This window comes from Lasioglossum baleicum, chromosome 11 (assembly GCF_051020765.1).
Source record: "Lasioglossum baleicum chromosome 11, iyLasBale1, whole genome shotgun sequence".
Lineage (NCBI taxonomy): Eukaryota > Metazoa > Arthropoda > Insecta > Hymenoptera > Halictidae > Lasioglossum > Lasioglossum baleicum.
This window is the reverse complement of record NC_134939.1, coordinates 15,508,477-15,525,767: the sequence shown is the minus strand read 5'-3', so window position 1 is coordinate 15,525,767 and position 17,291 is coordinate 15,508,477. Positions and strand designations below refer to the sequence as shown.

Here is a 17,291-nt window from a genome sequence, read left to right as displayed (position 1 = left end):
TTCTCATTCTTTGCGAGCTTTGTAAAGAAATATTTTGCCTTTCCACAGATTCTACGATTCTATTCCCTTTACCTCATACTTTCTTTTCACGCTGATTCGATTGCAAAGAACAGTCACGCGTACGTGTATCTTCAAACCGAATCGAATTCGGGAAGGAAGAGAGTCTGTTCATTATAAAATACTTGTGTAAAGTATAGATACTTACAAATTTCTCAAATTCTTTTGTTCCACCGTCGTATCCATAGCACACTGCCATTTACGCGAACACGTTTTAAAATATGGAAACACCACAGTTCTACACAATCACTAAACACTGCACAACACACGACAGCGAACGAGAAGAAGTTACTCCAGCCATGATCGAAATATACTGCGTTTGTTGATTGCACGCGGATATGTCTAAAGTCTGAAGGACTTTAGGTTGAGGAGTGGGGAAACTGTCAAAGAAATTCCTTTTCGTATTGTCTTCGCATCGGTGGGTCATATAATTTTTTTTGTCTGCTATTACGTCCTTTTCAGGTATGTGAAAAGAACACAGATGTGAACAATCGATATCTCCTTGGAGACGATTTACACATGTTCTCACTGTTTTACATTGTAAAGAATTGTTAATTTAAAAAAAACATAAATTCTTAATGAAAGAGCCCCGTAGAACGAGGTTCTAACGAGACATTAATGACAAAACAGTGAAATCGTTTAAAGAATTAAGGAATACCGTTGCATTGTTTTCCGACAACGATACAGACAATTTTTATTTTGCATATAAATCTATTCAGAACTCTTCGAAGGCTCGATTGAAATGTTCGCAAAATGGGGGGTAGATGCAACGAATTAGGAAGGTTGTGACGAAATGTGGCGGTTTCAGGGATAAACTTGAGCAGCAATTCTTCAACAAAAATTACATCCGTATTATTGCAGCGTGTTGTTCGTTAACGAGGCGTAACTGGAGGACGAGGGACCAAGTCCTGAAGGGAAGGACAATTCGTTCCAGGGCACGAAGGCGAGCGGATCACCGAAAATCTTATGACACCTCGCTACCCTTATGGTGTCAAAGGCAGCACCTTCGGCGGGATTACGATTCCAGCCACCTGACTCCGTGTCGAAAGATTTTGCCACTACTCCGTTTCGTTTCGAACGCAGACCTCGTTAACCCTTTTCGTGATTAAACCGCTCACCGACTGTATTCTGGTGGCGAGAAATCAAGGGTGAATTGGTTGTAACGCTTCGAGGAAGTAACGAGGACCGAATTCGCTTCGCGATGACCGTGGTCTTTTAAAAGAATAACGCCGCCAAACTTTATTTTCGAAAATACCCTTCGGTCTTATTGAGAGGATATGCAACTTACAATCAACCTAATAAAATGCAGTAAGTACATCTTTCAAATTTTTTTTCGGATATAAAGATACACTGTAAAGAAAGATTTTATATTAAGAAATGTTTTACCTTCATTTTCATATTTCTTTTTGTAACATGAAATTCCAAAATAATGGAGTTGTATAACATTAAACATACTAGTTTTATATTCTTGGTTAAATTTGTTAATCTTTATAGAATACATATAATTATTTGCACGTCAAAATGTCTATTCCTGAAAAAGAATTGAAATCATTTTGAATTGGAGTCATTTTCCATTCATTGTTATCAGTCTGCGAATTTTTATACACAATGAAAATTTGCTGAATCAACTGCAAGGAAACTAAATAGGAAATTCCTTTCTCTGCAACAGCTTTAATAAATTAAAAATAAATTGGCATTGTGAAATTCTCATCTTCTTACTCAATTTTGCCATAACTGCATAAAACCCACAGTGTGATAATTATTATATGATAACAAATTTTCTTGTGGGGAATACAGGAAAATAAACGAAACACATGTGGTTTTCTAAATGTACAAAAGATGAGATCAACGTCGCGTTAGTTACTTTTGAAGAAATATCATATTAACCCTTGTACTTTTTCGTGATACATTAAGAAAGCATGCACCTGATACGCGAGCCAATGGTCACTGCCATTCGGACTCCGCGGCGGTGACTAAATGAGGGAAAAGTCAAGACTTTCTAGATAAATGCAGGGGCATCACGAAAGCAGTGAATACCACCAGCTTCGGTTTCCCTAACGCCTCGGACCTCACCCGAGAATGTAGCTTCGATTGCGTCTTATATACTAACCAAGTAGCAAACCGAGCACTTGCGAGAAAGAGCTCGGTATTCAGCGACATCTGTGGTTTGCAATTGAAGACAGAGCATTGCATAAGTTACTATCGGAAGCGATAACGGTCTCACAGCGCAATAATTGATGCTTCTACACAGTGTGCTAAAGTGTTACAACAACCAGACTGCGGATCTTTATGCAATTATGGCTTCTAAAAATTTTCAAAAAATGCTAGGATATAAAATATGACAGAATATAGTACGATCTTAATTTATTCCAGATCTAGAAAGGCTATGTACCACGGAAAATAAGATCCTATCTTATTCCAAATGAAATGAAAAACATTTTAGTGTTGTATATTCTCTTCAGTTTGATACTTCGATATGAGCATTGCTGAAAGCGAAAGTAATATGTAGTAGTAAACAAAATCGGTATAGGAATTGAACTAATTAGACAAGTCTGAGATAAAACGGTCTCAATTGCAATCAAGCATCTGGACAGAACAGTCTGTGATCAATGAATATTTATTTTGTATATTGAGTACTTGAATGACGTGACGTTTGTTTCATGCACATTTATGTACATACAAATAAGTTCAGTGCAAAAACGTTTGTCATTTTCCAATATATCTAGTTTGTCTTACAATTGATGCACAAATTTTTCACTTTTCAAGATAATAGTATATTCTAACATGTTCTGGTATGTGCTACTATACAGTTAGGAGAAAAACTGATCACATACACTTTAACTCAGAATAACATTTTTTATGAATGGACCACACGACTTCAATTTCTCTGTAAGGCTAGATGGATTAGTTTAGTAAATGACATCTAAAAAATATGTTAAAAAAATGCATTTGATCGTAATTGTGAAAAACAATAGTAAAAACTGAATTTTACAGCTTTTTTAGCCAACAACGAACATTTAAATGATGTATTTGGTCAACTTGTATAAATTATATACGCTCCGAAAATTTCATTGAACTTGTTTAATTGGTTTACGAGTTATAAACGAGTAATAAAGTTATAAACTGCAATTTTTACCACTTTTGATCTTTATAACTCGTAAACCACTTAACATGTTTTCAATTAAATTTTCAAGTTAAGTATACAGTATAAATTTATACAAGTTGACCAAACACACAATTCCGAACAAATGCATATTTTCAACATTTTTGTTACACGTCATTTACTAAACTAATTCATCTAGCCTGACAGAGAAATTGAAGTCGTTTGGTCCACTGACAAAAAATTTATTCCGATTTAAAGTGTGTGTGATCAGTTTTGCTCCTAGCTGTATTCTATCATATTCCAGCATTCTATTTATCTAGACAATTAATTTATAAAGATCCGGAGTCTAATATAATGCATGATATGTAAATATAGTACGCAGTCGGCAATTCGTGCTGCAGTCTTGCATAAAACACTTTGCATCTTGAAATTATTGGTGTATTGTTCAATTACAGCCGACTGTCGAACCATATGTCTTATTGTTCGTGAAAAATTATTACTTGAATAGAGGCCCTCTCGTATTGTAATTACTTATCATTCGTCAGTGAATCCATCCGTGTAGTATGTATTATCGACACGGCACGCGCCGTGTCCGAAATATAGCGCACAGATGACCACGCCACGATGACCACTCTGCCGCTGTAGGATGCATTCAAGCAAGCTACACTTCTCAAACTCGAACCTGCTGGCGTCCCTGAAGAAGATGACGATACTTCGTGTGCCAAGTGTTACGGCGAGATGAAACGAAACTGTCAATTAACCGGTGTGCGACAACTATCATTCTGATTGATTCTTTTTTCAGTATTTTCCTCGGCTCCACAATCTGGAAGAAGTCTGCAGCATCTACATCTGCAACATGTTCCGGAAATATTTTGTTTAAGTATATTGTATTTTATATGTATCATGGAAGAAACATAAACATTATTGAATACAATAATAACCTAACGTATGAAAAGATATTTGGATAAAATAGTTTGAACTCTCTAGTTGCATATGGGATTTCAGCGTGAATAAACTTGTTGAACCAATCTTCGTTTTACACAATTCTTATCTTGAATATTTATTACGTTAATCTTTTAATTATAGACATCGTTTCACTATTTCCATTAATTACTCAACTATGTATTACGAATTTTCTGTTCTCAAGGTTTAGAAATTCCTGCAAAATTTATGTTATGGATGCTCCGTTTTTGTGGATACAGTTATCACTAGACTGTGGACCTTTCTGCAGAATAACAATTTTCTCAATTGTAACAAACTAGAAATAGAAATTGATTTTCTTTCCTAGTAGACTTAATACGTTGAAAATAACGTAACAATAGTATTAAATTCTTTTCATGTTCTCACGGTCTCTGTCTATTTTAATGTTACTGTTCATCCTAGCAAATAATCAATTTCAGAAATAAAATTGTCGGTTCTAGACGCTTTGAAGAGACTTCTGTCGACATGAACATACTTACCAATACCTGGCCAAATTTTTATTTTCACTTTTGCGCTTCTAGAGAACCAATTTTCCCCACTGCGGGTCGGATTTATTTTGACCCCTCGGTGATCCATCCGACGATCTTCTCCAGGTCGGGCAAAGTCGAAAGGTATATCCGTTTAGGGTGCAATCGTAAATTAGCTATACTGATGACGTGTCGGAAGATGGTTCGAGGGGATCGCCACATGGCACGAGTCTACGGGGCGGAGAATAACTGCGGTATCCCTCGCGTAGTGATAGGCTGGGTGGTGCCATCGAGAAGCGGGTGTCATCTGTTGCATCGGTTACATCCTGACCGGCAAAGCGTGACCGTGGTCGGTGGTCGGTTACTATAAACGAGGTGCGTGGGATTAATTACTTTCTAATTGCCTAGCTGAGCGTTGTCGTTCTGCATCGATAGCTAGTATTTCTTTCGTGACGCATGACCTTGTCGTTGCGAAACGCTCTGCAGTCTGTAGGTATCAATGGAGTTAACTGACCAGAAAAGGGGTGCATAGACTTCCCCATTCTATCGTGATCCTCAATTTGTTGTGTGTAGACGTGGACTGTGACTCTTTGTGCATTTACGGCTTCTGAAAATTTTCAACAAATGCTGGAATATAAAATTCGACGGGATTTAGCAGAATTTTTATTTATCTCAGATCTACAAGGGCTACTGCCACTGAAAAAAACGTATTTAGTATAAAAATAATAGATTACACCATTCCTACATAATTTGTAAGTTATGCAAAAATTATTTTTTCCAGATTTCGGTGGAAGCACTCCATTATAACGATTTTTCGGGGGTTTCCAATAATCTGAGCAAAAAATGTTTCCAACAAAAGTTGAACAGTATTTGAACATCTACAAACTTCTGTATAAAATGTAAAAAAGAATTTGTTTAAATGTTAAAATGCATTGTCGATTTCAGAATGTTGAAGCTGACGTTAAGACGAATACAACGAGCAACTATGCTATACTTTTCCGGACTTCTCGGTCGAAGTAGCCCACTGTGTCCAGCGTTTTTACACCGCCGGAAAAACGGCGGGAATTGAATCAGGTACAACCTAATTGGTTGTCGAAGATCGTCAGATTAGAACAGTAGTCGGTGGCGCATGGTTCAACACGGTACTTCACTTAGGCGTACCAGTCCGGAAGACTTTTCGGGTGGATCGTTTTTTATGACGGGTGTCGATGCCGACGATGTCGGCGACGCTGTAAAATTACCTGACGATTCGGAAGCCTCGTTGCGAGGAGCTCGTCGTTACCTGTAGCTCGCTGATACTGCGGCTCTCGTCGTCGCAATTGTCGGATAAACGGGAACAAGGAGAGAACGGTGAAAGGTAGATAAGAGGAAAAAAGTGAGATGGAGTGAGAAGAGAAAAGATGGGAAACGGTGGCCCCCGTGTCGTAAATTCTCGTCGACTGGCCCGCTAATGGACGTTTCCTGTCGAACCTCGAGAAATCGTCGCGAGCTTGGCCGCGAATATTCTCCCGGAGACATTGTGCGACGTGCCGGTCGACAAAGCGACGATAAAGACTTGCGCGTCGGGTACTTCTTGGTGTACGGTACTCGGCCTCGGGTACACGGCGACTTAACCCTGACGAGATAACGCGTTTGTCCTCTGCTCCCGCGAGAGCTCCCTCAGCGTGCGGAGTGTCCGAGCAAGGTCGTATTATTGTAAGCCTTGTCCTTGGTAATAGGGGCAATTTTAGTTTGTAGCTCTGCGGAGTTACTTAATTTTAACATCGTCTCTAATTCTCTTTGGTCTTGTACATCGTAACGGTTCCCACAGAATTTTCTTTGTTCGCTACCAGTCACGACTCTTTTTGGATACCTTATCCGAAACGGACACGGTGTGGTGATGGACGAGAATTGTGAATTTACCTTTAACCAGTCATGCGATTTCGCTGGCACATTTTGTGGATATGACATGATTTTATAAATTACTAATACGGTATACGATGCTACCTAGTGAAACGTTCAGCACAGAATGCCACTTGCATTCAACCTCGAAAAAATCGTGACTGAAGCCACTCAACTGGATCGTGCTGTCGATGCTGAAGGGACTGATAATCTATTCTCCTGACATGATTCTATCCGATACTCATTTGTTTAGACCGCCACAGCATCGTTGAAGATGGCGTCTCGAATCAGTTAACGATGTTTGAAAATATACCTCGACGAATTTATTAGTTCAAAGCCGTGCAGCGTTTAAGCTCATCAATAATAATGAAATATATCGAGGATCTTGTAGCAATTTTTCTATAAAATTTTTATCGATCGGAGTATGACTACGAAGGACATCGCCGACGAAAAAAAAAGACGATAGCGAGCATCGCGCAGCATAACGAGTTTTATTCAGTGGATGCGCCGGTGCACGCCTCTCTCTCTCTGCGAAGAAGAGAAAAATGGAATCCTGACAGCTAATAATTTAGGAAAAAGAAAGGCTCTCTAACGTCGCACGTTATCATATGACGGTTCGCGTGACATCGTAATTCGGGGTAGGGATATTTGACAAAAGTCAAATACCAATGCAAAGAGTTAAGCTGTTATAAGTACGCGAAAGTAACAATAGAAACGGTCAATTATCCTCCGTCCAGTAATCCGCAAGGGGTAACAGAGGGTGAACAGGCGTTCCGGTGGCGCGGCGCGACCACCTAGAAATTATATCGCGTACGAATACGAAGAGCAGCCGAGGCAAATCATCAAAGCGTGACCAAGGGGGCGAGGGGCCCCGGTGCAATTGCGGGCCACGTGCCGATCGCGTGGCGCAGGCCAACTATCCTGATCCTATGCTTATGGTCGCGCCACGAACGAGAAGCGTCAGGGGCATCGGGCATCGGGCATCGTGCATCGGGCATCGGGACGCGTCGTGGCACCACGCCCGCCACTGTGTACAGCCACGCACAATGTCGTAATGTCCTATTCCGGTGTGTCATGTGCGAGAAGATCGTTGAGCCCAGCAGAGCACAACGGCACGCGACCGGGAACATCTTCGACGGTTCCCTCCTCTCTATTTCTCCCTACCTCGAGCACAAGGATTTCTTCCAACCCAGGAACGTACCATGCCACGTGCAGGCCCCGAAAATTGTTGCAGAGGACGCTACGGTAATATCCTTGTAGGGGAGACTAGGGCTAGACCGATTTTGAAGAAACGCATAAAATTACGTACAAAGTAAGTATGTAACATCTTCGACGGTTCCCTCCTCTCTATTTCTCCCTACCTCGAGCACAAGGATTTCTTCCAACCCAGGAACGTACCACGCCACGCGCAGGCCCCGAAAATTCTTGCAGAGGACACTACTGTAATGTCCTTGTAGGGGAGACTAGGGCTAAACCGATTTTGAAGAAACGCATAAAATTACGTACAAAGTAAGTATGTAACAGAGTTGGGCATTAATCGATTAAACTTTTCATCATGATTGATTGATTAATGTATACGATTAAAAAAAGAAATCGTCGGAAAATCGGCGATTGATTCAATCGATTGATGAAGTCAATCGTTGATCAAATGAAGAAATCGTTGAAAAATCGGCGATTGATTTAATCATCAATCGTTGATTAAAAAAAGGAATCGTCGAAAAAAAACATAAAAGCACGTAAACAGAATTTGTATTATGGACCAAATGACAATACACCTAAACTCAGTTTACATTATTTTCAGTATTCATACAGTTCTGATTACGTATTTCATTTTGAAATTTCAGCAATTAATCATTAATCAATTATCCGATTGACGATTAATAATCGTTAATCGCAATTAACGATTAATGAGTATTTAATCGTTAACCACAATTAACGACTAAACGAGGAGATTAATTGTTAATTGCGATTAACGATTGAAGTAGAAATTTAGTCGTCAATCGTTGATTAAATATTTGCCCACCTCTGCTTATGACTTGTACGAATAGCAAATATAATATCATTAAAGCACACAATAATAGTGATCAGATTGAATGCTGTTCTTTTGTTAAATATGTTTGAACGCGTTTGATGACACGACCAAAGGTTAACCCACGGGACATCGTGACTTAGCAAAATTACGTATTCGTTGTTTTTCGTTTAGATTTCCTTGCTGGTAACGGGATGATGATGACCGTACGATTATCGTAAGTATCAGCCTCTGTCTCTATCTCTGCACTTGCCTCGTCTTCCGCGTCTTCATCACTATCAAAGTATCGATGCAAACCGTGTGATTTGCATTTTTTATACTCACGATAATATTTTGTACGTGAACGTTGCTCTCGTGTTCAGGGGTCAAGATATCAGTAGAAGAGAAAGAGAGGAGGGGATAATATTTTCTTCACATTTTGAAGCAAGTAATTTCTATTAGTAACGTACACGTGTACTCACAATTAAATGCTGTAATATAAAACGAAGCTTAACATGTCGTAAATATTAATTTAACAATAGTTATATATTAAATTCTTTTAATATTTTTAAGGTAAAAATTCTCCACCTCGATTTTAACAAAGCTGAAATAAGATAAAAATTGATTTTATATATTAATTTAAGTTCTTCTAATATTTTTAATTTTCAATTTGTTGAATCTATTAAGAAAGAAAATCAATTTCTCTTTTATTTCAGTTTGTTACATTTTCGAGGTGGAGAATTTTTATTTTGATTTCATTTACTGTAGCATTTATTCGAAATGAATCTGATCGGCGAAAATCCGCGAAGTGTCGAGTTCGATACACCACCGTATAAACCAATAATAAATCAAAATTAATGGAACGGTGACAGAAAAGCTAAGTGGAAAGACAGATGTTCGCATTTTTCAAACTCGCTAACGGTAGACGCGATCACAAGACTGATTATAAAACGGAGATTAATGTGAAATCAGCGAGGCTGCACAATAATTCTAGAAAAGTGTCCGACCATTAGAAGACAGGCGTGATTACAAGGAGACAGGCAAACGAGTGTCGATTACACGTAACGGTGTCTTTTGGATATATACATTTATCATATTTACATGTCCGCGAAAATAATAATGCGAGAATGGCTGCGTATTGTACGTGACGAGTTTCTGCGGTGTACTCAATAACGAAATCTTTTCCAGCTCTGCAACATTTTTGTCGGAAAACGAACAAAGAACTTCTAACATATCCTCACTAATTATTATACAAAACAACGTTAAAGAAAATGATTAAACTAGATTTATTATGAGTAGACTGTAGATCTTATGTGCAATATTTACAATAAAAATGAATAGGTGAAATATAAAACAGAGGAAAAATTTAAAAAATTTAAGAACGTCAATACATATATTATTTCCATCTGGTTAAAAATATTGGGGCAAGAGAAACTTTTATTTTGCATGAAGATCAAGGTTAAACGTATGCGAATTTGAAGGGGGTGGCAAAAAAGGTGAGAATTCTGAATTTTATGTAAAACATAGCTTGATCCGTTAAAAAACAAACAGTGATTTATGTAATTTCTGATCTCGCCGATTCAATTGCAAAAACACGATGACGCGACGGTGTGTCGGGCGACGCGACGTGCGATTTAATCCCAATATTTTGATTTATAACTATCAGGAGGCCGTTGCGCGCTGATGGGTAACGACCCGTGGAAACGCGAAGAAGAGGACACCGGCAATGGACGTATCCCAGTGTCTACGGGAATTCCAATGAGCCTGATGTACTTTGACCGTTACCCTCGAAACGGCTGCGCTGGAAATTAATCTACGAAATCTCCCGCCAAAACAGTGCGTGCGCTGTCAACCGCGACGTCTCAACTTACATCATTAGCTACTTAACAACGGCTCATCGTGAGTTATTCGAGTTGACTGCCAAACCGAATTTGCTGCTGGATAAACAGCTAGATGATATCGAGATAATTAGACGAGGGCTTTAACTTTATAATAAGTTATATTAGAATCTATTATAGTATACATATGTACATTATATTAATATCCAAAAGTGTTTCGAAGTTATATAGTTTCGAAGGGGACATAATAATTTGTTGATGGTTTTTTTGTAGGAGGTGTAGAGGGGGCAGATCATTTTCAATTTTTATAATCGGACCATGTATTTTTTAATACACCAATCTAATATTGTAGTTCACTATTTCCCACAAAAAATGATTAACCTTGTAAAAAATTAATTGGTTTAGAATACTTTAGAAGATATTTAAATTGCAATATTAATTTCCAGTCGGAATTCATTTGCAGAGCAATTGTTTTCAACTTATCAATACATGATTGTAAGTGATAATATTACACTGTATTCGATGAACTTCAGATTTAATTTCCTATTTTAATATCCGTATCTCTTCGATCCAGATTCTTAATCTAATGACTTACAAACTGTAAGTCCATAAGGTTCAGCTTACACTAGTTCTGCCACAGTTCATTTACCATTCAATTTTCATTGATAATTTCCTGAGGCAATGGCCCATAACGTTTCTCGTTACACATCGACGTTCGTGCCGGGGGAGAACAAATTGAGAGCATTTAATTTATCCGAGATTAATGCTTGCAATATTACTTTTTAATGTAAATTAGCAAATTTTCATTATTTACAGTCTGCATATTACAGTAAGGAGCATGTTACACGAACATTAGTAAAAAAACTGTTGTAATCTCAACCAAATCGTATGATCTAATATTAAAAATTACTGTGGTTCACTGCAATTACGCACACCAGTGTATAAAAAATAATCGGACAATAAAGAAATTATTGGAACGCTACGATAAGATATGTATGTAATAGTGAAAGATAAGAGTTCATCGATCTTGTTCACGGTTCTCGGCGAAGCTTCGGTTTTCTAAATGATTTAAGATCCACTTCCTCGGGGTTCATTCAAACATGACCTCTATAACAGCCGGAGATTTATGGCAAACCGAGGCCCCTAATTAGAATCACACCAAGGTGTCCTAATTACAGGGTAGGTGGCAACGTTTTCGAGCGTTCCCGAAGCCGTGCCTTTGGCGCAAAACGCTGCGAGTCCTGCCAATTTCTGCCTTCTTTCAGTAACAGCTCATTAATTGTAGGAAAAGTAGGCAACCGTGGGCGTTCGCTACTTCGAGATTTACATCCGATCAGCTCACACCGTATCTGACACTCAGCTGAGACCATAAATGAGGTACTTAAGCGTTCCCTTTGTTTCTGCTCCACCCGGCTCGGAGAGAGGAGCTACTTAAGGGTTCCCCTGCTTCGGCGGCTTTAAAAATTGATTTTTTTTTTGTGTACTTTTTGTATGGATTTATATCTTAAAAACATTTCAGGAAGATTCGAATAAATTGAGAAACTTTGAGGGTCGTTACAGTTTCTTATTTTTCAAAATTATTTTAGCTTGGACAGTAGCCACATTTACAAAGATTAAAAGTGTTCTTGATGAATCTTGTGACCATCATGAATATAACATGAATTTAATAATTTATTAAATATTGAAGAATTTAATGATTCGATGCAAAATTGCTACTTTGATATATAAACGATTTATTTAGATTCTTTGAAGATTGGTAGATTAAAAAACAACATTTAAGACGGATGTATTAATTAATTTTGTTTTTAAAGATGACCAAAACGTTGCTTCATTTTGTGGTTATCAAAATAGTAGGACATTTTATGAACGAATTACTCCTGACAGAAAGATTTTGATCAATTTTCAATGTTTGTAGACGAATTTTAAGACAGTGGTATCAAACAAAAACCTATTTTCATTGGTAATAAGCGGACTGCGGATTTTTATGCATTTATGAAAAAAATTGGCTGGTGAAATATAATACAGTCAAAGATAAGAAGAGCCTATAAATAGTGTTATGCTGTTTTCAGGTGTAAAAAACTGTTAGGGGACGAAATTAATTTTTACTTAGCTCCTGTTGCTAACAATCGTTGCTGAACAATTTTATTTTGTATAAAGAATTTTAAATTTTCCGCAGTCCAGTCATTAAGATGTTAAGTTAAGATAAAGTGTTAAGATTTCATGATTTTTTCCATGAGACTTTAAAGGAATTCGTTTCCAATAAAAAATTGAAAGGGAAGTTTGCTACACTTGTTGGTTCCCCGCAGTTAAAGGAATTTAAATGCGAGTGCATTAACGGTACGCATCAGTCAATTACGAATCATTACGTCGTCGATCATATGCGATCTCCTAAACTGTAACTCTACTCAACATGCCGCGGTCGAGTAATAATAATCAATTTGTGGCCTTCACCGTCCGCAATAAATTTATTATCGCATGCCGCTGCATTATACGTCGCCTGGTCGATAGATCGATCGTTATTCTAGCACCTACCGAGGATCTATTATAGATCAATAGACTTGGATCACAGGCGGACCGGTCTCATTCGTTCCTCACTGTTTGCATACCATCCTTGGATAGATCGTATAGCGAGATGATTGCGTTTGCAGGTACTGGTTGAATACCATTTCGAAAAAACAAGGATTTTTCAGATTCCGTAGCTTCCTGTATCGCTCTAGGCGGCGTTGTAATGAGTAGCTGGCTAGGACGACGACCTTTCTATATTAATAATAATCTGTTGATTTTTATGCTTTATTGTCAATTGGATTGGAACAGCACATCCTTTATAATTAGACTGCGGATTTTATGCATTTATGACAAAAATGGTTACGTACAATTTAAAACAGAGGAAATATTAAAAAGATTTAAGGCTACCAGTGTACGAGTCTCACCTTAATAAGATAATTAAAAGAAGAATGAGATTTTGATTTGGCTCCCGTCTTTTGCAATCAATGCAAACATTTTTTATTTTGCATAAAGATCCGCAGTCTATTTATAATCACTAATCATTATAGATTTTGTGCATTTATGACTCGACAACGGATTTTATTAAAATGAGTAGGTATAATTTAACACAGTAAAAACATTAGAAGAATTTAAAACTACTGTTATATTGTTTTCAACCTATTAAACACATTTTGAAAGAAAATCATTTTCTATTTCACTCCAATTTGTTACAATGCAGGTAGACAATTTTTATTTTGCATAACAACCCGCAGTCTACGAATGACAAACAACGAATAAGGACTTTCCCAAATAACGATAAATAATCAAGTAACGAATAATTATGTATTATTCGTTACTGTTATTCACGTAGAATTTTATCCGAGTAATGCCCTACGCGCTGCCGACGACAGTACCCTTTGAGAAGGGAAAGTGCCGTCGAGTCGCGTCGTGGGCGTACACCCATCGGTGTTCATGTATTGTACACGCTTCCTTTTCGTTAAGGGCCGGGCACACGGCATCGGCTCATTTGTTGCGTATTAGCTGGGATTAATGAGCTTCTTAAAGCTGCCGCCTTTTGCAAACAGCCAAGTGACTCCGAGTTTCCGAAAAAGGAGAACGAAAACAAATGAGACACGCCTACGGTGCGGTGCGGTGCGGTGCTCCGAAGCCAGGATTTCCTGGGATCGGGAAAATTTGGGAATTCACGGGTTTACGCTTCCAACAAACCAAACGATAATCGATTTTATCCCACCATCATAATTTGGTACATCACGTTCATATTCCGGCTCGCTATAGCATGTGATTGCTAGACCAGAGTTGGGCAGTAATTAATTACATGAGTATTTAATTACATCTTCAATTACACGTGCAATTAAAATCAATTTCAAAATTTGTACCGAACAAACAGACAGACAAACGGACAGACAGACAGACAGACAAGAAAGCGAGCTAATAAAAACGTGGTAAAAAAGTGGACTATAATTACAATAAGAGAAAATGGTTAAATGGTCCAAAACATAAAAATCAGTGGTTTAAAAGAACAATTACACTGAAATAATTGTTAGACTCAATTACAATTGCTGTAACGGTGTTAAGTAATTGCAATTACTCCTTTCACAATTACTGTAATTGAAATTACATTTTGCCCAACTCTGTTGCTAGACCTCGGATTTTATTTTGACGTCATAAGTAAAGAAAATTTTGTTGTTACGAATGTTTCGCTGTGTATAAACGATACGCAAATAGAAAGAGACGAAAAATGAAAACATTATACATATAGCAATTAAAAGGAACAATTTCTCTATCAACATTAAAAATATCTATTCTTTGAATTCACTACTCCAAATTTAACAGTGCTTCGTGATTAGACACCGGATTTTACGACAAAAATGAGTATATGTAATTTAAAACAGTAAAAACAGTAAAAAAGACACCGGATTTTATGACAAAAATGAATATATGTAATTTAAAACAGTAGAAACATTCGAAAAATGTAAAAACTTTTATTATTAGTAGTTTATTATTAGCAAAGAAAATAAATTATTGTTTCACTCAAGTTTGTCGCAATTCAGGTAGAAAATCGTTATTTTGCATAAAGATTCGCTCCCTATTCGTAATTCTTGGTATTTTGTGAACGCACGAGTGCAAGGCAGTTGTAGCAGTGTGGTAAACGTATTTGTGAACTCCTGTAGCGATTCTAAGTGGTATAACAAGCGCGAGGACCAACGTAGGTGTTTGCGCTGGTAAAAATAATCACGTTCAATAAGATTCGTCAATAAAGATGTTTCCCGTGGATGTTGCGTACCAGGCACGTTAACCGCGAATATTATCCTGTGCGAAGTACGTTGAATCCGAAAACCGCCTATTTCGAGTTATTGTTGCTTCAGTATCTGTTATACATAATTCCCCCCATGTGCGTAGCTCGGTTTTAATATTTGTTGCAGTGATCAATGAACAGTTTAACACGGCTGTGCAAGATTAAAAAAAAGATTTCACACACTGTTTCAATAGTAGCTGCTATTCGAATCACATAAAACAATATTTTAGTTTCTAACAAGCTCATGAAATATTTGGATCTCATATTTTAAATGTGTGTTGAAAATAGCTAGTTTTAACAGGTATCGTGCAGTATACGATTCACATTATTCTCTGTAATTCTTTTGATAATGATCATTAAACGGAATAAGAATTAATTAGTCATTAATCTTCTGTACATAAAAATTGTTACAGCGGTGCTATTGTAGTTTTGCAAAATACTGATTCGATAGGTAAATACTTTACAATTAAAAGTAATGTATACTTAAGTTGCTATTTATTTAAATTCCCGTACTAAAATCCCATATTATTGAAACTATATTTAATTTTTGTGAAAAATAAATCGTTATATACTATGTAATATTTAATAATTTAAGATTAGAATTTTAATTTTAAGAATGGAATTCATTTTTATTCATGCAAAAGTTTTCTTTTTTTAATTTTCTTTTAATTATAACAAAATTGATTATTTAGCCACATCGAAAGCAAATAAAAAGCCATGAGATCATAACCATTACATTATGAATCATTATGCATGAGCAATTGAAAGACACTAAAACTTTTACTTGCATTTAATAACTTTGCTCTAAATATATTGGATTGGTTATAATGATAATCTGTTTTGTTATCAGACAACATGGATGATTATTCAATCCTTCCAGGAAATTAGCAAAAATTGATTGATGTGAATTTATCTCCTGTGGACAAATAAATAAATTAGAGTCCTCGGGATTGACACCGAGATTTAACGCCGTCTGGATGAGAAGGACACAGCGCAACCCTCGTAAAACAGTCAAATTTGTCCACACTTTCCAGCCCCCTTGTCTTTAAAATGTCGTAAAGTACGAGGAGGACAGCGGCGAAGAAAAAGGGACGAGAAAGAAAGAATTTTGTTCTATTTTATAATAATACTTCAGAGTTTTATAAATTCATAAAATGTGTGCGGTCCAAACAAGATGTCTTTTGTCTACACAATTTTTATGAATAAAATACAAATAAATAGATCAGCTGAAGATATAAAAAAAAGCTGAGTGGAAAGTAATATTATGCAAGTGCGATTATTATTAGCTAACAGTGGCAATATTTATTACTAGACTGTGGATCTTCATGCAATATCAAAATTTTCTGCGATTTTCTACAGACAGGAAGTAAATAGCAATTTTTGTTTCCTTTTTTAATTATTATAAGTTGCAAAGAATCTGAAGAATTGTAATGTAGTGCGAATTAATAATTCTTAAATTAATTAAATAATAATTCAAAAATGTTTACAGTCGTAGTTCAAGCGTTGATTATTAGATTGCGTATTTTATGCATTCATGACACCAATGACTAGGTGGAATTTGAGGCAGTAGGATTGAAAGAATTGAAAAGAAATCGAAGAAAGAGGCGAATGAATTGGTGGAGACAATTTTTATCCTGCATGAAGATCCGCAGTCTATTAATTATACAATTCTGAGAACACCGTGCAACATATGCTGTTCTGAATTTTCAACCCCTTTGAGACTACTCAATTCGCAATAAACCGCCTGAAGTGAGGGAGAAAGAGAGAGAAACCGAGCAATTTTAGAAATTTGTATACCGTAATTCCCAAATTACTCGTCCCTGCAGCCTGCATTCAAAACGGGAATAGATTCTGCGAAAGCAATAGAGCCAAAAGGAATCGGACGGAACGGTCGGTCGGGGTGACTAGCTAGCGTGCTTCAAATGTCAAGAGCGCGGCGCCAAAGTCCCGTGACCGTGCGCACTTGATAGAGCGCCGTTCTTTCTTTTTGGTCGATCGTCTTTCGCCACTCTAGCTTCCAGAGCCCCCAGCAAAGAGACGAAGGAAGACGGGGGGCGTGCCCGGTCGCGCGGCTTCTACAAGGAGATACCCACTTCCCTGTGGACCCCTTCCACTCCTCGAGGATCCCTTCCACGTGGGTCCTAGGAGTCCTCAG

At 37.3% G+C, this 17,291-nt stretch overlaps 1 protein-coding gene across 4 annotated transcripts in view; it reads right to left on the bottom strand.

Moving 5' to 3' along the window:
* Window positions 1-1,921: 1,921 nt before the first annotated feature.
* Window positions 1,922-17,291, bottom strand: part of LOC143213543 (electron transfer flavoprotein subunit alpha, mitochondrial-like) — a 99,666-nt gene continuing 84,296 nt past the window's right edge. For 2 of the 4 annotated variants that reach the window (XM_076433486.1, XM_076433487.1), the window contains 2 exons: window positions 4,621-5,215; window positions 1,922-4,009 (listed from right to left, as the gene is read on the bottom strand). The gene's annotated coding sequence lies outside the window, so the exon portion shown is untranslated. The remainder of the gene's footprint in view (window positions 4,010-4,620; window positions 5,216-17,291) is intronic. The other 2 variants (XM_076433488.1, XM_076433489.1) reach the window with 2 other exon arrangements.